This window comes from Diorhabda sublineata, chromosome 7, assembly GCF_026230105.1.
Source record: "Diorhabda sublineata isolate icDioSubl1.1 chromosome 7, icDioSubl1.1, whole genome shotgun sequence".
Lineage (NCBI taxonomy): Eukaryota > Metazoa > Arthropoda > Insecta > Coleoptera > Chrysomelidae > Diorhabda > Diorhabda sublineata.
Window position 1 is genome coordinate 32,704,146 of NC_079480.1, and position 26,109 is coordinate 32,730,254.

The following is a 26,109-nucleotide window of genomic DNA, read 5'->3' on the forward strand; positions in this document are numbered from 1 at the left end:
ATACGAGCACTAAAAACCCAAATCCCACTAAAAGGTCCCCTATAAATACAAGGTCTAGACGACTAGCTCACCAGTTAGCTCAAGACCAGTAGTGTCACAATTTTCTCGATGGTAAGTGTATTCATTTCCTCGGTGAAATTCCAAGGAGTAGGCAGATTGAGACCTTGGAATCAACCAAGAAAAAGGGGTGATTCGTTGCGCGGAGTAGGCAGATTAAAACTATAGAATCTGATCACTTCTTACCAATGAACGAATAACTACTCTATCCCTACTCTTCTCTTGATAAAGGCTCCAAAGCGGGAGTCGAAACGTAAAGAATTTTCAAAATTCCAGCGTTTGAAACTACTTCTTTAGTATTCAAAACTATTTGTACATGAACAATTCCTAATCTGTTGAGCAAGATGATCAATTTTGAAAATACTCAGTGAAAAATTTTGTATTATAAAGATAACTTGAAATTGTTTGAAAGATCCTACATGATTGCCACTAGAGCAACATGTTGTGCTGACTTAAATTCGTTCGAGATATATCGACAGTTTTTCATCTCTGATGGTACACTACGCTTCTATAAAGTTGTAGCAGCTTCAAGCCGAAAATCAGCCGATTTTAAATGTTTTTCCAACAAGCTCTTAGCTTTTAGTCCATCCAAAAAACATGGCATATCGAGTTATCGGACGAAGGATTTTTTAAATGATACTAATCACTATAACTACCAAAAAAATCGTTCTTGTATTTTAGTGATTCGTACTTTATATTTCTTCAACCACTATACTATTACTAATTTAACCTATAACAGAAACATTGAGGAATTGATGAATAAAAAACTGATAAACCATTACAGGGATTTTTTTTTCATTTATACGTGTATTTAATAAAGTATAAACATAAAATACAATGAAAGTTTTCTAATATATTCTACTATAAAATTTAAAAAAAATTCCAATATCTAAAAATATACATTGAAACATATAGATAGAAATATTACTAATTGTCTCATGATCATCATCATTACTATCGTCATGATCATCGTCACTTTTATCATAATTATCATCATGGCCACCTTTATTTTTATAATGATTATCATCGTCATTATCGTCATGATGACTCTCATTATTTTTGTTGTAATCATCATCATAATCATCGTCACAATTATCAATTTCATCAAGTTCTACCAGAGAGATGTTAGCTTCTATACCATTTATCCACATTGAAGTTACATAAATGGTTCGTAAAATTTAGTGTTTCAGTGGAAGTTGAGTTGAATCAAAACTTTCTGCATTTTCACTTTACCTAGTTCAATAACTGGGACGCTCAATGTTCGCTTCAAGTTTGGTCAGCGTCTCCATGAATCTTTTTCTAATACTAAATCTCTCTCGGTATCACGAATGAAGCAAAGTAAAGCACGGGAAGTATGGTAGTAGTATATAAAGGCACTCAAACAGCAAGGCAGGACGACACTCATTGTTGTAACTGAGGTTACTTCTTCGATAGGTAAGATTCAAAAAGAACGACATTTTTGTAAAGAAGCCGTATGTTTGTTATTCTCAAGTCCAAAAGATTATAAGACAATCGAACCTGCCACCTACCAATTTCAATCTGTATTCAACGGCATCTCATAATTGTATCAATAAAGTTATGCTTTTTATGTCATACCTTTTCACCTGTACTTTTGATATTTCCATGACAAAGTAGTCTACGACTCTATTTTTTTATTGCTAGGTATTTCTATTGATAGACGCACGATAATATTTGAGGAACTAGCGAGAACTAGTTCGCTTAGACATTGCCACATTTTCTACACCAACACCATCAACATTATTTATACTAAATCGATACATAAATTTGAATGACAAAGAATCGGATCGTCACGATATTTTTTCTTTCAGATATGATAATAATTTTGTTCATTGAATGAATCCTAATTGCTCTAAAGTACCTGTTGGGAAAAATACTAAATGTCTTCCGTACATCGGGGAGCTAACATATTATACATAGTGCAGTCCATGAGTTCTTAGCCTAACACAGAAAGAGAGATTATATATAGAAAGCTTCTATGCCATTATACAAAAATGCCGTCTGTTTAATTTCATCGTTGCCGTTAAAAATTTCACCCAGTTACTTAGCATTTATCTTTGCGAACAGAAAATAATCGCACAGGACCAGATAAGGGCTATATTGTGGGTGGTCAATCTCTGTGAATCTGCATTCGTGAATAGTGAGAAGCACTGTGAACTGAAGCATTGTCATGAAGTAAGCGCATCAATGAAAAATGAACCTACGATATAATTTGAAACATTATGTTTTTCAGGATATTGCGTAGGTTCTTTTTTAATCCAGTGATTCTACCAGAATTGATCACTACTTTCATGTAGGAAGACAAGCTAGCTAGCTAAGGCTATGAATTTTGAACGAAAATGAAGAAAACTGATTTTGTAATGTAGCGAATTTTTGAGATAAAATCATTTTCTTTTTTTTAGATGTTAATTTTATAATGAATACTGTTAATTATAATGTTAATTTTTAATTTAGTTAATGAGTTTTGGACTTCATCATTTCTCAACAAAGAACCCAAACCCACTGCAAATAACAACAATTTTCAAAACAGTTGAAGATAGATTAGGAAACACGGAATTTTCTGAAGGGAGCTGCATTTCAAATAAAAAAATTTATTATTGGTTACTGCCACATCGATAATTTTTTTATTTCGACAGAAATACTTATTTTTCTTTCTTCTTTAATAGATTCAACCCCTCCTTTGATATCTTTCCTCTAGGTTGTAACTACACCTCCTGAGTGGTCGACAGTCTGATTTTCGTTCCTGTGGACTCAAAGAATTATGTCGTTTTTGATGTCCCTGGTCTTATTTCTGAAGAATAGGTTATTACAGGTCTGATTGTCGATTCGTCGTCTTAATTGTTTGTTCCGCCATATTCCGCGAACTCATTTGCTCTAGCTACTCGTCTTTTACCTCTCCATACCGGGTTAAATCAATTCCAATGTACTTGTATCTCATTATCTGTTGTATTATTTCATCTCCTAGTTATAATTTGCATCATGTTGTCATTGGCATACCACAGGATTTTCATTTCTATGTCACACATTCCGTAGACTTTGCTTAGCTGCATCTTTTTTATGACTCCATCAATTTTTGTTTACAATGTATGCAAGCATGATCTTGATTGTTCGAGAATATGTTTTAGATGGTCTTGATAATATTGATAGGTATGTTTCTATTGTACAATTGTACAATAGGTAAATAACATCAAAGGCTTTTGTGAGCTCAATAGAGTATAAGAATCCTGGTTTGTTATACGGATTTTCCAACCAGTTGTCGTGTCTTCATCTTTGCTATTCTTCTTCTAGTGTTGTCATCGAGTTTATTTTAATGGTGATAATTTCTTCTAATGAGTTTCTATGGCATACTGGTATGCCATTCGTAAATTCTTGAGCGAGATTTTCTATTTTTGAAACTCTTTAAGCCTTAGTCGGCTTCTTGAATGGTGACGTTAGTCTCGTCACTAATCAATCAGTACCCTTTGTAAGCTTCTGCTGTTTGTAAAGTTGTCTTTAACTTCTCGACGGAAACACAGATTTGTTTATGTGTGCCCTTATCGTCTCCTTAGCAGCGACTTCTGATTTTCTCCCAGCTCTCTTTTTTCGTATATGAAAAAAAATGTAACCAACGGTTTTTCCAACACACCCTCATTTATTTATTAATAAATTCATACCATTCGGCTGTTCCACATCTTCACATCGAAAATGTCAGAGCTAAAGCTTTAAATAGCCATCCTTGTAATTTCTGTCTTAATCATACGAGATAAATTATTTGATTTCAAACAAAATATAATTTAAAATTGAATATTTTGATAAATAAAGAAGATATGAAATATGTCATGCTTATTGAGTGGATTTTTTTTGTTTTCTTTAAAGATTGTATCATTATCTAATGTACTGATGACTCGAATTCCACCTGTAGACTTTCAGGTGTTTGCGAAATGGACATAGACATTTTAAAATTCGTTCTTGTTTTTCTTTTTGAAATATATTTCTAATCTTTTATAAGATATGTAAGTACATGTAATATTTTTAATAAACGATGTATTTTGAGAAGTATTGCAGTGACATATAAAGTTTTCCCTTCCAAAAACTCAAGTGCAACAACCCTTTCCGTAATAAATATCCGTCAGCCCACTAAGTTAAAACGTTTCTTCTCATGTCTGGGAACATAATAAAGAACTGGGGTGGATTCATCCAAATATTTACACTGTCGGGCTAAAATATTGTTTTTGAGGTATGTTTTCAATTTAGAAATTGATATCGATTTCCTCGAGCCGTGGGCTTGGTTTTAGGCATACGCAAACAATCCCTTGTTAGACGAAGGATTGTCTTAAATATATTTTTTGTTTTTGTTTGTCATGTTATCTCATCGATAGCAATCTTTATTAATAGATAGTTGTCAACTATTTTGAATTTTGAACACGTAAAACACTAAAATTAATGATTATTTCAAAAGAAATTTCATATTGACAATATTTCATTATTGAATACAGGGTATCAAATTGGCGTCACTAACAATAAAGGTAATTAAGAACGGCTATACCTCAGGAACGGATTATATTACAGGGAAAAAAATTATCACCAAAGTGGCTCCGAGAAATACGTGGGTTTATAATTGGAGGGTGTTTTTTAAAATATGAAATAAACAAACAGTTTTTTTTAATATTTACGCAATTAAGTGGCACTTTAAATGCGACTGTTGGATTCTTAAAAAAATTCTGCTCATTTTTTATTGCACAAGTTTTGGTTTATCTCTTCAAGTAAGACGTGGAGGAGAGTGAGAATATTGTTGTGAAAAAATGCCGTAAGTCCGATTCTGCTTAGCTGATTTTTATAGGTTTATTAAAATTTAAGTAGGTCTTCTGAAATGGAATCATAAAATAGCTACTATATTTCGGGCTTTTGTCGATTTTTTATAACCATAATAGTACAGCCAAAGAAAATTCCGAAGAATGTCGGTTTTCTCTGGACGAAATAAAGACCAAAATTGAAGGTGATTGCCGTCCACAAATAAAAACAGTGAAAGCACAACACAAAATATACTTGGTGATAATATTTTGATTACTATCTCTAGTTTGCTTTCGAAGTATAGAGTTTAAATTATTGAAGGAAACCTGATTCAATGAAAAGAAATGACAAGTCAAATTCAATTTTGCAGAGCGCCATATATTAAATTTTGAATTCGTAGGTGGGCCAGATTGGAAATAAAAAAAATGAACTGAATTATTATAAAATTTTATTCATTTAATTATATAAATATATAATATACGGTTGTTAAAGATCATATCAAAGTTATAAAAGATTGTAGGTAATTATGTTGAGCTCGAGGATCCAGATACCTGACTTCTCTTGGTTTTGACAAGCTCATTGATACCAGGTGTCATATTCGTAGTTATTTTAAGAATTCTTTCTGTGACACATTGCGATCGCGGGTCTTATTGACACGACCTAGGGGCCGGAAGCGGCCCGCGGGCCGTATCTTTGATATGACTGGTCTAGGGTGTACGAGACCAAACATTATCCCCCATCAGACAATTTTTTAAAGATGTCGAATCAGATATATTCGAAACCTTGAGAATTTTAGTATTATTTTCAAAAAGAAACGCGCGTCGTCAAATGGAGGAAAAAAAGCATTGCTCTTGCACATTCTATTCTTGCTGCAGCAAGGCCAAAATCTTTTAAATCATCGGCTCAAGTCAGAGTAACAGTTCATCTATAATGATCTTGCCGTTGAATATCGATGATCAGTCATTTTCACAGTTTGTTTTCGACTATGTCGATTTCAAAACGCAGACATGAGTTGTGCACAACATTTTTCTTGCTATGGGTGGTATCAATTGTATAATACCTAAAAGTCTATTGCTCCAGACCAAAATATTCAACGATTAAAGTAAATGCCGTCTGCGAAAGGCGTCGGTAGTTTTGGTGCCATTGAATTAAAAACATTTACGAAGAGAAACGATACGGGCTTAAATACAATAAACATCCAAACCTTGGTAGCATTCGGGCGGTATCTGAGATGATTATACCATCAGCTTCTGATTTATTGTGGCTATATGGAAAATGGGTTGTCCAGCCGAACATACCTGGAGTGAGTGGGTTCATGGAACAAGCGACAGCAGAACTGCCCTTCGAAAAATCTTCGATTATAACACAATTTTGACCGCTCTCTTATTTGCTTCTGAAAAATAGTGAGTCGGATGTGAATTAGGCCTACTGAAGATACGACGATAAAAAAACGTGCCGCTTTCTCTACCTCATGGTGGTGTGGAAATGAAATTATTGATTTTGGGAAAAAAAGGTTATGACATAAATTGTAGAAAATTTTTTCTACAATTATTGTGTATGAATATGATTTTCCCGTAAAATGCGTCGGAAAGGAGTTATTATCAAAAAACTGCTTTTAGTCGCCATTTTTCCAATATTGCGGCGCGAGCGGCAAAGATACGAGGTGGAAAAGTTAAAATTCGGTAAGAGCATGTCAAAATCTATAAAATTGCTTATTTTCAGGAAAACTTTCCAATTAAAAATACCTAATGGCTGTACTATAAGCTGTACAGAATAATGGAAGAAGGTTTGGACTGGTCAAAAGTCCTGTGTATTGAAGATTAAAAACCGGAATTCATGAGTACATATTTGCCAATGAATATTAGTTTTATTTCAATTCCAAAAATCAAAAGTATTGTTGATACTGTGAAATTATACCCGGTTTTCGAACTAAAAAGACCATTTTAGAAATCCCGAATCACTAGAAAAGTTATTAGATTGGAAGCGATGATTTAAAATACTAATCGTACTAAAATTGTACAGTTTGGGAATAATGTACTAAAAACTAAATAATAATTAAGTTCAAATGGATTTATATTTTATCAGCTACAAAGACACGTTATATTATTTTTTCAAGATATAAGCATATACTAAACGTACCGGTATTAGAACTATACAATGCAGTCCGAAACAGGTCGATTTTTATTCTCAAATTGACAATTTACAAATGAAAATATTATCCATCTCCTTAACAGTTTATCACGTCCTCTCCAATATGCCCTTCCCTTCTGAGGTAACATGGGGTGCGACTCAATTTGAGCGAATCTTCAGAAACTTGTTAGATATTTACTCGGACCAAACAGCAGGGCTCGTTGCAGATACTTCTTTGAAAAATTAAAAATTCTGACTCTTCCTTGCTTCATCTTTGAATCCGGTTACTTAATTCGTAAGCACGCTTTTCCAATTTCAGAAAGGTCGTTGCACGGCTAGGGACGCGGAGCACGACCTGTACGTACCTACTCCACATTCAGAATTAGTTAAGGGCTTAATATTTTACAATGCCAAAAAAATGCAGAATCATTTGCCAATTGAAATCAAATCGATATTATCTTTTCTCGCATTTCGCAATTATTTGAAGGCATATTTATTGGAAAGTGTGATCGAATTCTATTCTAATAATAATATTTAATTTTGTTATTAATTGTGTTTTTCTTCTATATATTGAAATTTTATTTTATTTGTTTCTTTATTTAGTTATTTTTATGTTTGTTATATAGTTTTCACAAGCTTTCGTCAACAAATTTAAACAATTTTTTTCTCTCTAAAACAGAACGTGAAGCTCAAGAACAAACCAAATTTTGATTAGAAAATTATTTGCAAGAAGGACTTCCAAGGAAAGTACAATTCTATTAATTGAAAAAGCATACATTTATATTTATCCTGCGTAAATTATTGTCACTGTCATTGTCAGTGACATATACTTCAATAATTTGAATTCAGTTGAAGTGAAAGTGTCTTCTAAATGAACTGGAATTGAATGGTAAGGATTTAACCGAGTCGACTGGAAGGGTTAACAATTATGATACAATGAAAATTTTATGTAAATACCTACCTGATAAGTTAGATAATATTGGTAAAAATGGCAATAAACGTCAAGCACTTATCTTTACATAACTTAATTACATAATTACAAAAAAACTGTTTTAAGACTTGTACGCTTTTTCAATAAACAGAAGTGTACGTCTTATTTCCTTAAGAAAAGAGATTTTTTCATCACGATTCGATGTGATAAGGATTATTCTGAACTGAGTCGAGGCAAACTGTGGAACTTCTAAAAGAAATCGGTTTTCGCTAGTAAAATCTATTTTGAATACGATATCCTAGAATGGAGTAGAAAATATCTAGGAACTATCAAAGAAATGCGAAAACAAAGAAGAAAGATATTTTATTTAAATGGAACATGAACAATGAGGGAGGACATACACAAAATAAATTTACACAACATGTAATCCACAGGAAAGGGGTGCAAACTGGTAATATCTGCAGTTCAAACTATTTTGTGGTGACTACCATAAGGATATTAATGTTGATATTTTTAAAGAATGGTTAGAACAGAAATGATAAATCTTCTTCCTCTGAATTGTATAATGGTAATGGATAATGCAAGGTGTAAAAATATTAACAGAATTGGTTAAATTCAAAGAATATTAAGTACCATCCCGGTTCTCTGGGAAAAGAACTGTATACTTTGTGTTCCCTTCGTTAAAAGAAACGGAAAAAAAGATAAAAAATTGCAGAAAATCATGTAATGATGGGGGTTAGAACTCCCGATTGAACTGGTATAGGATGAAGGAAAGAGTTTCAAAAAAAATATTGAAGCGACGTGTTTTCACCATCTAAAAGTTTGGATCATTATATCTCTGGAACAATGTCATGTAGGAAAAAAAGTGCTAACACGTTTTTTATAGATAATTTTATGATCTACAATTTTTGTCTTAAGTATTTTTATGATAAAACTGCTAAAAATCGTCAAAAACTCCTTCATTTGATCTTTGATATTGAATAAAATTCTTTTCATACATGGGAATAATAAGGAACTTCCAAATTCTATTTTAAACAATTTCACAGATTTTCATCTTGGTGGGAATTTATTTAACTATTTATGTGAAGATAAATTTCCTGATCCAAACGAAAATTGGACTCCAACAGTCCGATAATACCCATGGTAACCATAGTTCAATGGTCCTCACAGTCATTTAGATTGGAGCGGTTCCTATGGACAATAGGCATAGGGGGAAAAAAGAATTTTAAAAAAAGATCCGGCAACTGTCAGATCCAGTATTTCATAAGTAGATGCAACGAAAGCGAAATGAGTGTTTGTTTTATAGAATAAATAGTAAATAATTGAATTACAACAGTTTGTTCGGATTTTTTGTCCCCACGCCCATAATTTATTCATCATTACTAATAGTACTGAATTAATTAATTGTTTTTGTGCTAATAACCAGATCTGTCGCCATACCATAACGTTACAGAAGCAATTAATACCTTATATTTCATATTTAATTCTACTTGGGATATGTCTAACTATTTCTAGAACTTTGTTTCACTCGAAGTTTCTCCAAAACTGCAATTTATTGTTTTCGGTGGGGTGGTGCATCGAGCGCAGGCACATTTAAAAAAAATTTCGTGCATTAAAACCATCAGCAACATCTAAGACTTTCTAAAATGAACAAATTTCAATGTTTCAATGTATAAAATATTGAACAAAAATTGATATGTAATATTAGTAGACGAGTTAAAACTATGAGTATATGACAAAATACTTATAGTAAAAACATAAAAAGCTTGTGAAAAAAATCATTAAGGACTTCTGTAGTGGCTGATAAAAAACACTGCACTCAAATTATGTGGGGTTTCTTTTACTATTAGTAGAAGAATGATTCTCGAAATTTATCAAGGTCGTGTACAGCTGATGAACACGTTAGTTATGTGTGGCATTTAAACAAAGTGGTTGATTTTTTTCCATTACCATTCACTCATAAAAAGGGGATGTTTATTTCTAAAGGTTTGATGATATCTCGACTAGATAATTTTCCTTATATGAGACACAAACGGCGAGCTCTTATTCATTTCATAGATATGCAAACTTAAAAATTGCAGTAAACCAAAAAATAGAGAAATAACTTGAAAAAGGAGGTTAAATTCACTCACAAGCTTATTTTTTCATTCAACAAGATATTTTCCACAAAATAATATAAGAAAACGTTTTTTGATACTGTTACTTTTTCTGAAGCAGTACGAGATTGTTTTGTCATAAATAATATGTAAGATAAGTATATAATTTGACAAGCATACTGATACTCGTAGTTGGAGGAATATAGAAACTTGGAATTCATAATATTTTCTACAGAAACATAATCCTAAATCTTTCGGCTTATGTATAGAATAATATATACACACCCCGTATAAAATGAAAAGTTTTTCAATATAGATTCAAATACATCTGACCTTGCTAAAAACAACCGAATAGAAACTATTTTCGTATCTTTAAGGGTTTCTTCGTAAAAAAATAATTTATAAGGGTCTACAACGGTCAAAATTAATAACTCAAAAAGTATACATTTTTCAAAAAAGGTTTTTTGACAAAAGTATACTAAAATTCTACGTAATTTCTAAAAATGTTTAATCTACAGGGTGTTCTATCCAAAATAATGAAGTTATTGTCGACTCTCTGTAGAACCGGAAGTTGGCCATATTTAAAAATATTTTAGTTAAAATGATCGGGTAATTATACACTTTCACGGTCACCTGGATTTTTGGCTCTAAAAAATCGAAAAATGGATGGATTTTAATGATCTTGGTCTCAAAATGTTCCATTTCACGGCGGATTTATAAAAAAAATTAGTAGAAATAGCTGGAATGAAAATTTCTCATAGTTTTACTGTTTTAAATCGTAGAAAAAACGGTTTTGCAAAATAATCATTCACAAAAAATTATCCCATTATCAGATAAAGTTCTTATATTTTTTTTTGTATTCTACATAAATTAATGAACAATTTAAAAAAAATCCAAAAAGAATGATTTTTTCAGTTTTTATAGCTTCAAATGAAATCGATGAAAAACAATCAATTTTCGTGAATAGCTCGTACTATATTCTTCAATGTTAATAGTTTTTGGACCATTAAAAATCGAAAAATAGATAAATTTCATAATTTTGGTTAGGTTAGGTTAGGTTAGGTTAGGTTGTTCTGTATCACTGAATATTGTTAAGTACTTCAAATGTATTCGATTCACAATTACACTATTAACATTTTTGAAATTTTTTTTTAAAATATTCATTTTTTTATGTAAATTGCGAAAAAAAATATACGAACTTGATTCCACGACGTCAGAAACAGTTACGAAGGATTATATGTAGAAAGTAATTTTTTTTGCATTTAAAGTCATGAAACTGTAAAAAATATTTATTTTTTTTTAATTTTCGTATTTTTTTTTATGAATCCGCCGTAAAATGGAACATTTTGAGACCAAGATCATTACAATCCATCAATTTTTCGATTTTCTAGAGCCAAAAAACCAGGTGACCGCGAAAGTGTATAATGACCAAAGATCATGATTTTATTATAAGATAGTTTTAGTAGGAAAAACTAACATAACATTTCTTAATAAATCAAGTGAATTTTTTGTGGTCCAATTCGTATTTCTTTTATTTTCCTACCTTTAATGGTTCTAAGAACAATTAGATACCAACAAACAGCAAAACGGTAATTTTAATTAGATTATTTCTTGGAACTTCACTTCGAACACCAATCAAGCAGATTCCTAATTAATCTAATTGTGCATACTATTTAACTTATGTGATAGTCATTTATAAATAAACCGAAACTACATTTTCCATTAAGTGAATTTTTCCTTTATACAGTGCTTCTCAAAAGTCCCCACTCCATCTTTTTTCTTTCGAACCGTGATACTTAGACGATGAAATTTGGACCGTGAAAACGAATTTTTGGAAACTTCTTCGCTTGTTCTTCATCGATAATATTGAATAAAACCTTATGGAAAGTAACACCTCCTTTGAAAGGTATTTACAAAACCTATTCAATCGAAGATTTTCCTATATTGAAGTTCAGTACATAAACTAATTCAGTACTGTCAATATTTCGATGCAAAACTTGCCTAATCTTAGTTTTTCATGGAACTAAGAGATGGCCCCACTAAATATCTTTTTCCATAGCAGTAACATCTTGTAGCAGAAGCGACTTAACTCTGTAATTTAGTGGGATAGGTTGACAGTGGTATTTGAAGCTTGAGGTTATATATCGAAAGAATTTGTTGTCTTTTTGTGAAATAAAATAATTTTCATGTGTAAATAAGTATATAAATACTATATTATTCGTGAAAATAATTCTGCTCTTGCTTTTAAATGAAAGACTCTATTCCTGCCTAGCACATTACTCCATTCATAAGACAATAAACCGCAAATATTTGTCGTCAGATTTAATTTTGAGTATTTTGTATTCTCTTTACGCTGAAAGAGATGAAAATCCACCATCGAAAATTAATTTCTAGCAAAGTATTTAATGAACAATTTAACCTGAGTTTTCATGATGAGATTCATACCAAAAGTGTGATGAATTTAATATAAAAATTAAAACTGCTGATAATGATGAAAAAACGAGACTCGAACATTAAAGAAACTTGCAAGAGAAGGCACAAAAAAAGATATAGAAATCTATGAAAATAAGGAGATGTATGTGTAATGAAAACATTGCCAATCCCTGTTATAAGCACAGGAATATGTTATTACAACTATGGACATACTGCTTAGGTATTCATAATATGAACTACAGCATCCAGAGGTTCCTAAGAAGTAGCTTCCTATCTATTGTCTTCTTCTTCTTCTTCTTCTTCTTCTTCTTCCGGCTGTGTATAGGCATCATTGCCTGTTTTTCTTCACGTCATTGCCTGTGCTCAGTCACCTGGGAGGTTGTCACTCCATCTTTTCCTAGGTCTTCCAATGCTTCTTTGTCCTGCTGGTGATTTGTCCCTTAATATTTTCACAATTCGTTCTTCCGTCATGCGGTCAATGTGCTCATTCCATTTTATCTTTCTATCCAGTACCCAGTCATTGATGTTATCTATCCTGCATGTTCGTTTTGTTTTCACTCCTTTCTCTATCCATTAGTGTTCTTCACGCTATTCTTCGAACTATTTTCATTTCTGTAGTCTCCAATATCCGTTTCGGTTTAGAAGTCTCAGGTCGGGTCTCTGCTGCATATGATAATATAAGTCTGATTGCGGTCTTGCTTCAGTTCGAATGTATTTATTTCGCCAGATTGTGTCATTTAGGTATGCTGCTGCTCTTGAGGCTCTTGTAGTTTGGTTTCTTACTTCCGTCTCCACGTCCCCGTGTCCAGATATTTCGATTCCCAGATATTTAAATTTCATTTCCTGGTGTATTATTTTATTATCCACCACAAGCTTACATCTGATCGGTGTCTTGGAAGTAATCATTGATTCTGTCTTTGCCGCTGATATTATCATATTGAAGTTTTTTGCTGTTTTGTTAAATTGGTACAGTAGCCTTTGCAGATCGTCCTCGTTCTCCGCCAACAGTACCGCATCGTCTGCATAGCACAGGATTTTGACTTCTTTATTTCCCATTTTGTATCCTCTTAGTTTGCGAACTTGTTTTATGATTTCATCCATCACTATGTTAAATAGGAGCGGACTGAGAGAGTCCCCTTGTCTAATACCCTTATTTGCAGGTATCTGTTCAGTTAGGTCATCATTCATTTTTGCTTGGATTGTATTTTTTGAGTATATTATATTTTCGATTATTTTAATGACATTATATGGTATCTGTCTATCATAGAGAAGGTGTATTATGTCTTTTAATTGTATTCGATCGAAGGCCTTCTGCAAGCTAATGCTATTTCTCCACTCATCTGGTATTCTGTGTTGGGCAATATTTTTTTGATTAGAGTTGTTAGTTGTTGGTTTAGCTTCTCTCCTACATCTTATATTGTACTCTTATCAATGTGAAGGGCAAAATAGGAATATCAAGATGGCTCTTTTCTCTAAGTTTGTTTCTAGTTCTACTGTATAAGGAATTTATAAAATTGACTACAAATGCGATTAGAATTTTGGTTTAGTAGAGAAAAAGAAACGGTTCTTCAAAAACAACTATATGCCTATAAAGAGTAAACCGTTCAAAATAATTTCTATGACAAAAAATATATTTTTTTTTGCAAAATATATTACGAATCGTAAACTGTGTGGAGATAAAGGCAAAGTTGAATAGTTAAAGATGTAATGACTAATGTTTTGTGAAATGCATCCTTTTAAATTTTATTTTAAATATTCTAATAATTATGATGTTCTTTGTCGTGAAGTCGACCTTAAAAAGAGAAATTCTGTTATCAATGAAAACTTTTATATCTCTATCAGTGAACAAGAAGAAAGATTTAATAGAGTTATGGTCTTGCATACCTCCAATTCATCATAATACACTGGCGAGCAAAAAATTGAAGTCACCTTGAAATTTTCATGTTCTTTGAAATTTTACATTTTCAGATAGAATTCGCGAACTGTACATCATTGCATGTACTTTTGTAAGCTGAATGTGATACTCTATACTAAAGAAAAACGCATTTTTTTCTTGAATTTAATGATTTATTCTCAAAAAGCAACAAATTAAAATTTTGGGCGAAATTCAACATTTTGTTGTTAACGAAGATATGGAACGAACAAAATAAAAAACTTGACACAAATAACGTGTATTTCCTCCTCTTGCATTGATGTCTGCTTGAAGTCGGCGGCGCGTCATACTTTGAATTAAGTTGCGGATCACATGCGAGCTAGCCAGTTAAACCGCCTAATGTCGACCCCATCCAGATACTCCCTGACCATTCTGTCTATATGTGGTCTCGCATTATCTTGCATAAAAATGCCAAATTCCCCCATAGACACCATGAAGGGCATAACATGGTCTTTTAGCACCTCCGTAATCTACCTGTGAGAGGTTAGGTAGCCATTTTCTATGAAGATCAACTCTGTACGAGCTTGTGTAGTGATTCCCACCCAAACCATAACGTACCCACCGCCAAATGGAAGACGCTCGTCAATACAAACTTCAGCATATCTTTCTCCAGGTCTACTCCACACTCGTCCATCTGACCCTGTGACTCGCGCGACTCATCTGGGAACAATACTCAGCTCCAGTCATCATCATTCCAACGAACGTGATCTCTGGCAAATGTCAATCTTGCAGTCCGATGCTGGCGTTGCAGCGGGGGACCTGTAGCCATTCTTCTGCATGACAGTCCAGCAGCATGAAGTCTTCTTCTAACGGTCAATTCTAACTAACATGTGGACACCAAAAAACGGTCATCTCGTAATAGTAACTTCGCCCCGACCGTGGTCTTCTAGTGATCAGGCCAGTTTCCAGAAAACGCTGGTACACTCTTTGCACACCACAAAGACTAGCACCAACAATTCTTGCAGTTTCACGTTGCCCCCGACCATCTTGTAACAGATCAACAATTCTTGCCACAACAATCGGATTTAAGGGCATTATGGGCCTGTTAAATCACTACACTTTGCAATCGTTCGATCCCACTACCAGGATTCTTTCTACGAGGGTTGCTACTTAAGTTTTGCGATATGGCAACATTATGATATAATTATGTCATAATCATAAAGTTTCAAATTTTCAAATATCGTACTGAAAACGTGTTGTCATACGGTGCTATTTGAGTGTTCACAAATTGTTGAAACATTCATATTGATCGAAAGATGGAATTAAATTGTGCGATGACTTTCGATGTATATTAAACCAACAGCAGTATGCCGATTAATTCGCTTCGACTTCGCTACAGGATGAAATTCGTGAAGCTCGTCCTAAATCTGCTGTTGTGCCAGAAAATATCGACGCTGCGCCTAAACTGATATTCCAAGTTCGTCATGTGACATACCGTAAAAATTAGGCAAATTTGGGCGTTAGTTCCACTTATTTACATTCAATTTTGCATGAACATTTGGCTATCAAAAAGATTTATTCGCGTTAGATATCGCATAATTTGACAAAGATACGAAGTTTGTTCCAACCTGCTAGTCTTGATCGTACTTGGAACGGTTATCGGAAGCATTTATAGATATTTTCTGAGCAATCTCCGGCTACGCACGATTTTTGTAACAGTACTTGCCATCAGCCAAGTATCGAAAAGACCATACTGAAAACAGTAAACAAACGATACCTAAATCGCACAGAATCGTTCGTAAAATGGTAACTGCCCGGCTGGAACAGAATTGCGCAGAATCGCCACCGTACCAAGGACGGTTTTTTGATGGGTTGGAACGAACCTATCGAGCGAACCGAATATTTATGTTCTAAAAGTATGTATAATTATAATTGTAATAAACTAGGTCTACTAAGGAACGCCTGTTTTAATAAATTTGCAAAATTCGAGTGAACGTGTGTCAGGCTTCAATTTCGTCTTCAGATATTTGATACTTCTTGTTTTTATTTTAATACTGATCGATTTTGATACTAATAAGTAAAGTATTCAACGATTAAAATGTTTATTGCCTTTCCAATTCTGTATACTATATAAATACTACATATGAATGTGGAAATATTGATTTAACTTTGCGTTAAATTCATCTTGCAATAAAACAGATATTCATGGTCCATGTAATACTCGCTGAATATTTGCAAGAACAATTTCTCTGCGGAATTTCATTTGAAATGTCCTCGTTCCCATTTAGAAAACGCCAAAGTTACAATTATATTTTATCAACATCAGATTTGAAAAATAAAATAATCTTCTGAATCGTCTTGATTTCAGGTCTCTTCTGTTTTAAGATTATTTTTTTTTATAATGTTTGAAAGACACTTGACGTTTCGACTACTTTCAGTCTTTATCAAAATATGAAAACATTTATAAACATAAATATATTCAAGAAATAAGAAATAAGCGTTTTCTTATTGGGAACGTGGCAATGAAACACGAAAGTGGACTAACTCTAATATATTTTCCGAACTTTTGAATACTTATGTAATCATCGTCTGGGAAATAATTAATTGAGATTTGTGGTGATTCAAAATTCAATGATTTTGATAAAAATATTGATTAATTGAAATATTTCAGTGAAGGGTGAGGATAGGCTGCAACATACAGTCGAAACATCATTTGTTAACAATGATACAACAAAACGAAGCTGATAGCTTAATGTTGTCTATGGTAATGCAGCGGTCAGGACAATAATATCCATCCTAACAAAGCTGTAATACAACTAGGATTCGAAACACTTCGAATGAAAGGAAAGCAAGAAATTGCACTGGACGTGGTTTGTTAATATTTTAGCGCATTGAAGTTTTCCGAAAAAACTCTGATTTAGATGAAATTTCCATTATCAACTAGGCAACATTTGCATTCAAGACCTCGTGGCGAAACACTGGTTGTTTTAAAATGTCCTAATTTGGGGTAGACATTATCTAACGAGGATTCAACCCGACATTCAAGGTATGTATTTGTAAGTGCATAGCTGACCAGCATAAACCAACCAAAACTGTGTAACGGAACACATTTGCTGGTACGTAAATTGATGAGCAATATGAAGTACGCCAAAATACTCAAATAAAAATTAGAAGATGAGGAAGTTGTTATTCCGAGAAACCTGATAATCCCAACAGATTTATCGTTTGAGTTTAAATTCAATTTTCAAACCGTCAGGCATTCGCCATGACCATCAACAAAGCACAAGACCAATCTTATCACCTAAGGTACTTCACTGAAGGGTGTCATAGGCAAAACATAAAGTATATAAAAGTACTCATAAATAATTATTTCGCTCTTTGAAACATCATAGACAGTGGAGCGGCATTAATGTCAATATAAATCATGATCACAGGATCAATGGCTATTCTAAAAAACACAGTACAAAACACTTAATGAGTTAGCTGGTAGAAGCTAGATCCCTATAAATAGAAAACTCTGTTGACAGGATCAGAATATATAGTGGGAATTCCTCAACCGAGGATTTAAGAACACCTTAAGACTTTGGGAAAGGTAATAAATTGAGAGGTATGGCTGCGGACAGACTAAAAATTTCATAGGGGATGCCAAGATTCTGGTAAACCCCAAACACAGGCAAAGCTGCTGATCCGGATTGATTGGTGTGTGGAACAGAGAAGGAAACTGAGTTACATGTACTCCACAAATGTCAAACTCTCATGAACCAACAGAGGAAAATTCTAGATTCAACCTAGCGGAAGAACCTTGTTTCTCAAACAGCAATGATTGAAGAATTCTCCAGGTCTAATGAACTTCCGTGGCATATGGGGAAGGTAACTAAGAAAATTCTGAAGAAACCTTCTGAAAAGGAGGAAAAGTGGTGGGAATCTTACCCTATACTAAGTGTTAACGATGTGCTGCAGAAAAAATCATTTTGGGAGACCATAGCTGTACTGAACTGGGCATCAGCATTAAGCAAATATAATTTGAAAGGTTTGGTTACTGCTGAATTTTAGCCAAATAGGTACCAAGAGTTCTGAATTTTGAGCAGAAATTCACACGCTAGGAAGTTTGTAGCGGTACGAAGAAGAAGGAGAAAATTTATTGCACCAAATAATCACACAGATGAGTCTTGGGTACATCACTATATTCCGAAAGAAAGAAAAGACGAAGGCGTGCTAGTTCACTGTCAACGAGGGAGGTGTTAATTGTTTGTTAAGGTGTTTTGAGACATGAGACGAGAAGTTCTGTTGGTTTTCTCAATCAACATTGAACTTTTATCACGCAGTTTTTAGCAAATTCCTGAAAAACACGATGAAACCTGTCTACATATCAAAAAGACGCGATATTACTGTCAAATCGCATACAGGCTGTAACTTAATAATAGAAACCTCCAAACAGCCTACGAACACAAGAAACTAGAGAGAAAAATATATAAATTTTATAATAGAAATTTATATTTGAACCATATGTTCAGAAATCGAAATGAAGAAACTAGGTACTCGTTTTTCGGCTCTAGAAAATCGAAAAATCATCCGTTTTCGAAGAATGTTTTTTAAATCTTCATTTTAACGGCGGATTTATGAATAAAGTTATGGGAACAGAAAAAAATGAAAATTTATATTGGTTAGGTTAGGTTAGGTTAGGTTAGGTTAGGTTAGGTTCGGTTAGGTTAGGTTAGGTTAGGTTAGGTTATGTTTGGTTAGGTTAGGTAAGGGGTGCTAAAATTCAGAACAAATTAACTTTCAACATTGTACAATAAGTGATTTTAAGAATATTTTTGTTCATATAACTTCAATGATTACTTAATAAAAAAGGTACAAACGATTATATGTGAGAAAAGGTCAATTTTAAAAGAAATCGTTTGTTTATGTAGATTATGAAAAAAAAATAATAAGATTTGAGTATTTGGAAAAAAGTTACAAATAATTATACGTGAAGAAGTGCATTTTTATTAACATTTAAAGCACTAAAGCCAATATAAGTTTTCATTTTTCTCTCTTCCCTTAATTTTTTTCGTAAATCCACCATAAAAACGAAGATTTTAAAAAAAAATTCATCGAAATCGCATGTTTTTTGATTTTCTAGAGCCAAAAAAAGGTGAGACCGTGAAAGTATAGAATTAGCAGTAACTATTTTATATGGGTTTTCCACACTATATCATTTAATGTTATTTTATATTTCCCAGAATGTATCGTTGTTTGAGACGCTACTGTTTTACGCCAAATTGTATAAAAATGAAGTAATCGCGGTCATAGAAAATTGGTAACCTTGAATTTAATTGCAAAATTGCATCAAGATTCATGTTCAAGTGATTCACGCAAATTGTTTGGCATTTGAAAATTGTATGGTTTCTAATTTTTCTAACATATCTGATATACAGTTCGAGTCAAGGCTGCGAATGTACACGATGCCTTTTACGGAATTATTTATTTGAAACTGACCGTTTTCCTTATTTATTACTTTTCATTGCACCGTTATAATATGCGTTTCTAAATTCTGTTTTTTAACATTCATTTCAGAGACTGGTCTTTTCAAGGAGAAAGCCGATCGTAAACTTAAAAACATTAGCGCAAAAAATATATTTGTTGGCGTTTTAAATATTTTAGATGTCCATGAAAAATTGATTTTAATAAATAATTTCATTTCAATATGCATACGGAATAATAAAATTTACTGGTTATTATATTTTCAAATCAGGTACGTCTATTGTACTCGTAAATTTTTATTATTTTACTGCGTCTCATCAACAATTTAAATTAATTCTAATTTAGCAATAAACTATTTAATACAATATATATATATATATATATATATATATATATATATATATTTAAAAATTGCTAAAACATTTTTATATTTATTGTCGTATCGACTTTAAATGTCAGGTCGTACGGCGCCGCAGCTGCAAAACTTTTTCTTTTCTACAAATTTTGGTAATTTGTGTAGAATTTTAGAAAATGTAACAAAGATTATTTCAAATATTTTGGTACTTTAATTGAAGACCAATACAAGCAGTGGGCCTCCCACGCGTGCTGTGTACTGACCATTTTGACGACTCAGTATTTTTGTCTAACAAAGACTAAAAGTTATTCTAAGAAAGGAAAGCGCAAAATAGAGTATCCAAATTTGCTATACGATCTGTTTCTTTTCAGAAATTATCGCTTCTTCCACCTTTAGCTATTTGGATGTTATAAGCAGGTTAATTAGGTGAAAATATAAATATAAAATATTCATTAAACACCTAAAATATTGTCATTGTAATTATAGAAAAATTTTCAACTTCTTATCAAGCTTCTGTTTTGTAAATTCTTAGTCACTGGTTTGTTTCTAGTTTTCAATAGTTGATTATCATACTGTTGGCGGAGAACGAGAACGATCTGCAAAGGCTACTGTACCAATTTAACAAAACAGCAAAAAAATTCAATATGATAATATCAGCGGCAAAGACAGAATCAATGATTACTTCCAAGACACCGATCAGATGTAAGCTTGTGGTGGATAACAAAATAATACACCAGGAAATGAAATTTAAATATCTGGGAATCGAAATATCTGGACACGAGGACGTGGAGACGGAAGTAAGAAGCTACGAGAGCCTCAAGACCAGCAGCATACTTAAATGACACAATCTGGCGAAATAAATACATTCGAACTGAAGCAAGACCGCAATCAGACCTATATTATCATATGCAGCAGAGACCCGACCTGAGACTTCTAAACCGAAACGGATATTGGACACTACAGAAATGAAAATAGTTCGAAGAATAGCGGGAAGAACACTAATGGATAGAGAAAGGAGTGAAAACATAAGACGAACATGCGGGATAGATAACATCAATGACTGGGTACTGGATAGAAAGATAAAATGGAATGAGCACATTGACCGCATGACGGAAGAACGAATTGTGAAAATATCAAGGGACAAATCACCAGCAGGACAAAGAAGCATTGGAAGACCTAGGAAAAGAAGGAGTGACAACCTTTCAGGTGACTGAGTGAAGTGAAGATAAACAGGCAATGATGCCTATACACAGCAGGAAGAAGAAGAAGATTATCATTCGAAGATGTCCTGCTAAGCTCAATTTAATCGTGACTATTTATTCTTCTTCATTCCTTAATTCGGTTTATCTTCTCACTTGTCCTTTTAGATTCTTTAAACAGTTAGAAATAATTGCATATTTAAAAAGTTATAAAGCTTGATTCATTTGAATACAATTTGATTATAATTAGGATCTCGCTACAAATAATAAGAATATAATATTTTTCAACAATTATAAGATCAATTCAATTGATTAGCACGCACATTTTATATATCCGTATTAATTAATTATGCAACTAAGGATAATTGCAAGAAGTTCTGCAGTTTATAGAACGGGGTGATTACTAATTTTTATTTTTTGGATCTTCTGATAACAAATATTATATAATATTTTGAAATTCATAGCTCAATTTTTAGTTAATAGGGAAACTAGAATCCTCACTTAGTTTTAAGGATTGTAAATTGAAAATAGTTCTAATTAATATTCAGTCTATACGCAACAAAACGGCCGTGTTGTATTTCCCGCAAATAGTTGCTATTATTGAACACTGGTTACATGAAAATGAACGGAGTTATCAGATTATATGACAGGGGTAATTCAGCTTACAGCGGGATCTTGATTATGTCTAAATGCGAGGACTTTTCGGCTGCAATAAAACATTTTTTACTAGTGGTAAATCGTATCAAGTATTCGATAACTTAAAACAATCTAACTTATCTAACATTAATTCCTTTTACGAGAACTTTTTAAATTTACTCGAAGCTCTCCCTACTAAGAGCAGGAACGTTCTATGCGGTGATTTCAACATTGACTTCACTAGTAATTGTGCCACTCGGGAATCTCTGATAAACATTTTTAATTCATATCAGATAAATATGCACGTGGATTCACCCACTCGAATTACTAAAACAACTTCCTCATTACTAGATTACATAGTATCCGACTTCCTATCCCAAGTGAATCACTTTGTACTTAATTCAGATATCTCTGATCATGAAGCTGTATTTGTAATCCCTTAAGAAACACACTCAGTTGGTGAGGATTCACTCTAAACAAAACTTATCTAGTGAATGATAGATCTTTCTGACTATATTCTTGAACTTCTTCGACAAAATTATCAGCTGCTATCAAGCGGAATTTCCTCATTTACTCAATGAAATATCAAAACTATGAAGCAAAACTTTTGAGAAACAAATCGCGTTCAACAAATATTGATCTCGATCCAAAGGAATTTAAAAATGATTTTCTGAACGTTAGTAAGAATGTTAACTCTAAAATATCCACAAATCGAGATGCACTCTTTTTTGGTTTCTTCTAAAAGAATTAGTGAAAGTCTTTTTCTCAGATCTGTTGATAGATTAGAGGCTTGAGCTAGAGCAAACCATGCATATCATCCACAACAAGACTTTTGCGGCAACGATGAATTATCAGCTAAGTTATTTTTGGGTTTTTCGGAAGTAATGATTGACGTTTTATGTTCGCTAATAAACGCATCCTTTGAAAAGGGCACTAAGAGTTATCATCCTATCGCATTATTACCAATTATGTCGAATGTAATTGAACGACTAATGAAAAGCCGTCTATTACCCTTTCTTTTAAGACATAAAATCCTGATAGCTTAACAATTTGGTTTCCTATCTAATGAATGCACTAATGACGCTTTGTTTTCTATTCTCACTTAACAATAAATTTTATACGGCTTTTTGAGGTTGTTCTGAAGCCTTCGATTATGTTGATCACAAAATAGAATATCATGGCATCCGAGGTATCTTATCTTGAATGTCAAAATCAATTGGTACGAGCTAATGGTGAAGTTTCAAGTAAATTGCCAATTGACAGCGGTGTGCCTCAGGGTTCAGTTTTGGGTCCAGTTCTTATAACTATTAAGTCCTGGTCTGACGCAAACGTTCTGTGTTTGAGACAACTTTAGTTTCATCCTAGAAAGGAGCTTTAAAACCTCTGTATATGGCAAAAATTTATCCTCTGCTTATTTCGCGATTAAATCTGTGTTTGAACACCTCGATTCTAGTACTGCTTTAACAACTTGCTACTCGTTATTCGAATCGCATCGTCGGTACCGTCTGCTTTTCTGGGGGTCTTGTAGTTTGCACCTCTTCGATTGTATCTTCAAATTACAAAAAAAAACTCAACTGAGAGACCCATGCATCCCTACGCTCCTAGAAGAAAGAAGTTGGACATTTACTTGACTATACCTACTTCTGATCCAGTCAAAAATTCCATTATCTTAATCAGCTACGTTCTGCAATAAAAATGGTAAAAACTTTTGATAAGTTTCTAGATTTGACAAAGGTGTTTCTGCTTTAAATATCTTATTATTCTGTGGCCGAATTAAACAGTTAACCATAAACTCTAGAGTCTTTGTATCTTTGTATTATGTAATATAAAATTATATAGCTTTGTCCATAAAATTGTGGAAATATTTTCTAGTAACAATAAAGCTTATCTCTATCAATTATTAGCCCTTGAATAGAATCGTCATATTTACCAACTTATCTGGTATTATTGGGTCATTTAGGACACGAAACTTTTAATAACGTTAAAGACATCATACTGTATATCCCCTCTGAATTATAAGCACCCCCTCGAAAATTTTAAATAAAAAAGGAGATCAAATGGCACCTTGTTGGAAAGGGATTTCAATACTCTGTTCAGCATGTTTTTTTTTTAAATTTTGTTCTAATAACAACTCAGATTTTGTTTGGGTTGGTATTGAAATATACTTTAGATTTTGAATAACTCTTTAACGTTTTTTTTTGGATCTGAGAACTCTCATCTGATAAATTCATCCACAACGATTCATTGTTTGGAGGGCATTTTGGTTTGGGGACATAATTAAACCATACTTTTTTGAAAATGAGTCAAGCAGTGACTATTGCTCGTGCTTTATAAATGATAACACAATTCATTTTGCCGAAATTGCATGATACTGATGTGGCCAATATGTGGTTTCAACAAGACGGTGCCGCATGCCATGAAACAGTTACTGCAGGAGATATTTCCAGGTCGTGTACTCGCTCGTTTCGATAATTCAGAATTAACCCCCCAGATCGTGTGATTTCTTTTTATTTAAAATCGCAGATCTACGTCGATAAGCCCACAACTATACGTGCATTAGAGGAGGAAATTCAACTTTCCAACAACGAAATTCATCCACATTTATGCAGAATGGTCATAAATTATTATCAAAAGACTATAAACTGTGTTTTCTATCTAATTCAAATCTTGCGGTAATTTTGGGACCATCATTACTTTTTAAAATTCTTCGTCACTAATTTGTGTTGAGTTTTCTTATTCTATGAATCATTTGATTATAAATTATGAAGAAACATTTGAAATTTTGCCTCGAATTGGATATTTTATTATTATACGTTAAAATCAGTTTTCTCAGAAGTATATTTTAAATGTCATTTCGCATCACTATATCAAACACTCTAAAACAAACATTTTTGATCCACCTCTGACGAATATTTTCTCAAGTCTTCAAGCCTGAGACATTCGAGAATAATAATTGAATAAAGAAGAACCTTGACCTACCTGGAACCCCAAAATAACCGTATCAACGACGAAATCGAAAGTCACTGAGTCACAAAAAAAAACAAAAAAAAAACACTCGCCCGTCCGTTCGTTCTGTTCGTAAAATTTTTCGGAGTTGGTTTTCCTTATGCCGGCATGGCACAACCGACGACGTACTGTTGCATTGGTGCAATTGCAGTCTCGTTGTACGACCTTGACACTCTTTATACTGTTCGGGTATTATGCACCGGGATCGACAACAGACCACATGTTTCATGGTTCTTTCGTACACAGAGAGAAATGATATCAGTTTTTGAATAATCTACAATAAATATATTTATTTAGGAAAATAATCGTTTTCTAACGGTAAAGGACGAATTTAAATGGGCTTTAGCTCAAAAACTTCACACTTTTATAGTTAATCAAACTCAAATTTCAACATAAACTTATGATATTTAAGGGTTGTGCTTGAATGCAATAAAAAATATAAATATAGAATACTGCTTGAATATATCTAAAGGAATTAACATCTATTCCTGACTTCTCCCTTCATCTGCGCACATACCAGTTCAATCGGGCAAAAATTTTATCAATTTTATGTTTTTTTAATTTCCAAAGGAACACTTAGTACAGTTCTTTCCTCTCGGAACCGGGATGGAACTAAATATTCTTTGAATTTAGCTAATTCAGTTCTGAGGAAGAATATCTATCATTTGTTTGAATCATTCTTTAAAGACATCAGCATCATGTCCTCATGGTAGTAGATCAAAATGTCGATAAACCAACTTTAACAAAACCCGAGAACTTATAGTAGCTAAGGCACATTTATGAAAATAGTAGAAAATACCTGGATTATTTTGTAATAATATTTAAAACGATATATATCTCAAAAATTCTTCTTTCCTAGAAATAATCAAAAAGCAACAATGTAAATAAACCGCTTGCTATAAAAACAAATATCCAACGAATTCTGCGTATTTCATCAAAGGCTAACGTTCGGCGAATTTTAGAATTCTACTATATCCAAGCAGGACCGGCTCTAACGTGAAGATGACTTCGTAACAATAAGTTTAGTTTCTTAGACACTGTTCTCACCGCAAAACAGGCAGAACTTAATTTTTTGTCTTCAGTTGTAGTGCTATTTAATACAAAAAGCTTCAACGTCTCTTTATATGACGAAATTAGTT

The 26,109-nt window shown here is 33.0% G+C and overlaps 1 protein-coding gene across 1 annotated transcript in view; it reads right to left on the reverse strand.

The window, feature by feature from the left end:
* LOC130446449 (mushroom body large-type Kenyon cell-specific protein 1) overlaps positions 1 to 25,053 on the reverse strand; it is a 215,139-nt gene extending 190,086 nt beyond the window's left edge. Inside the window, exon 1 of the mRNA XM_056782720.1 lies at positions 24,944 to 25,053. The gene's annotated coding sequence lies outside the window, so the exon portion shown is untranslated. The remainder of the gene's footprint in view (positions 1 to 24,943) is intronic.
* Positions 25,054 to 26,109: the final 1,056 nt, after the last annotated feature.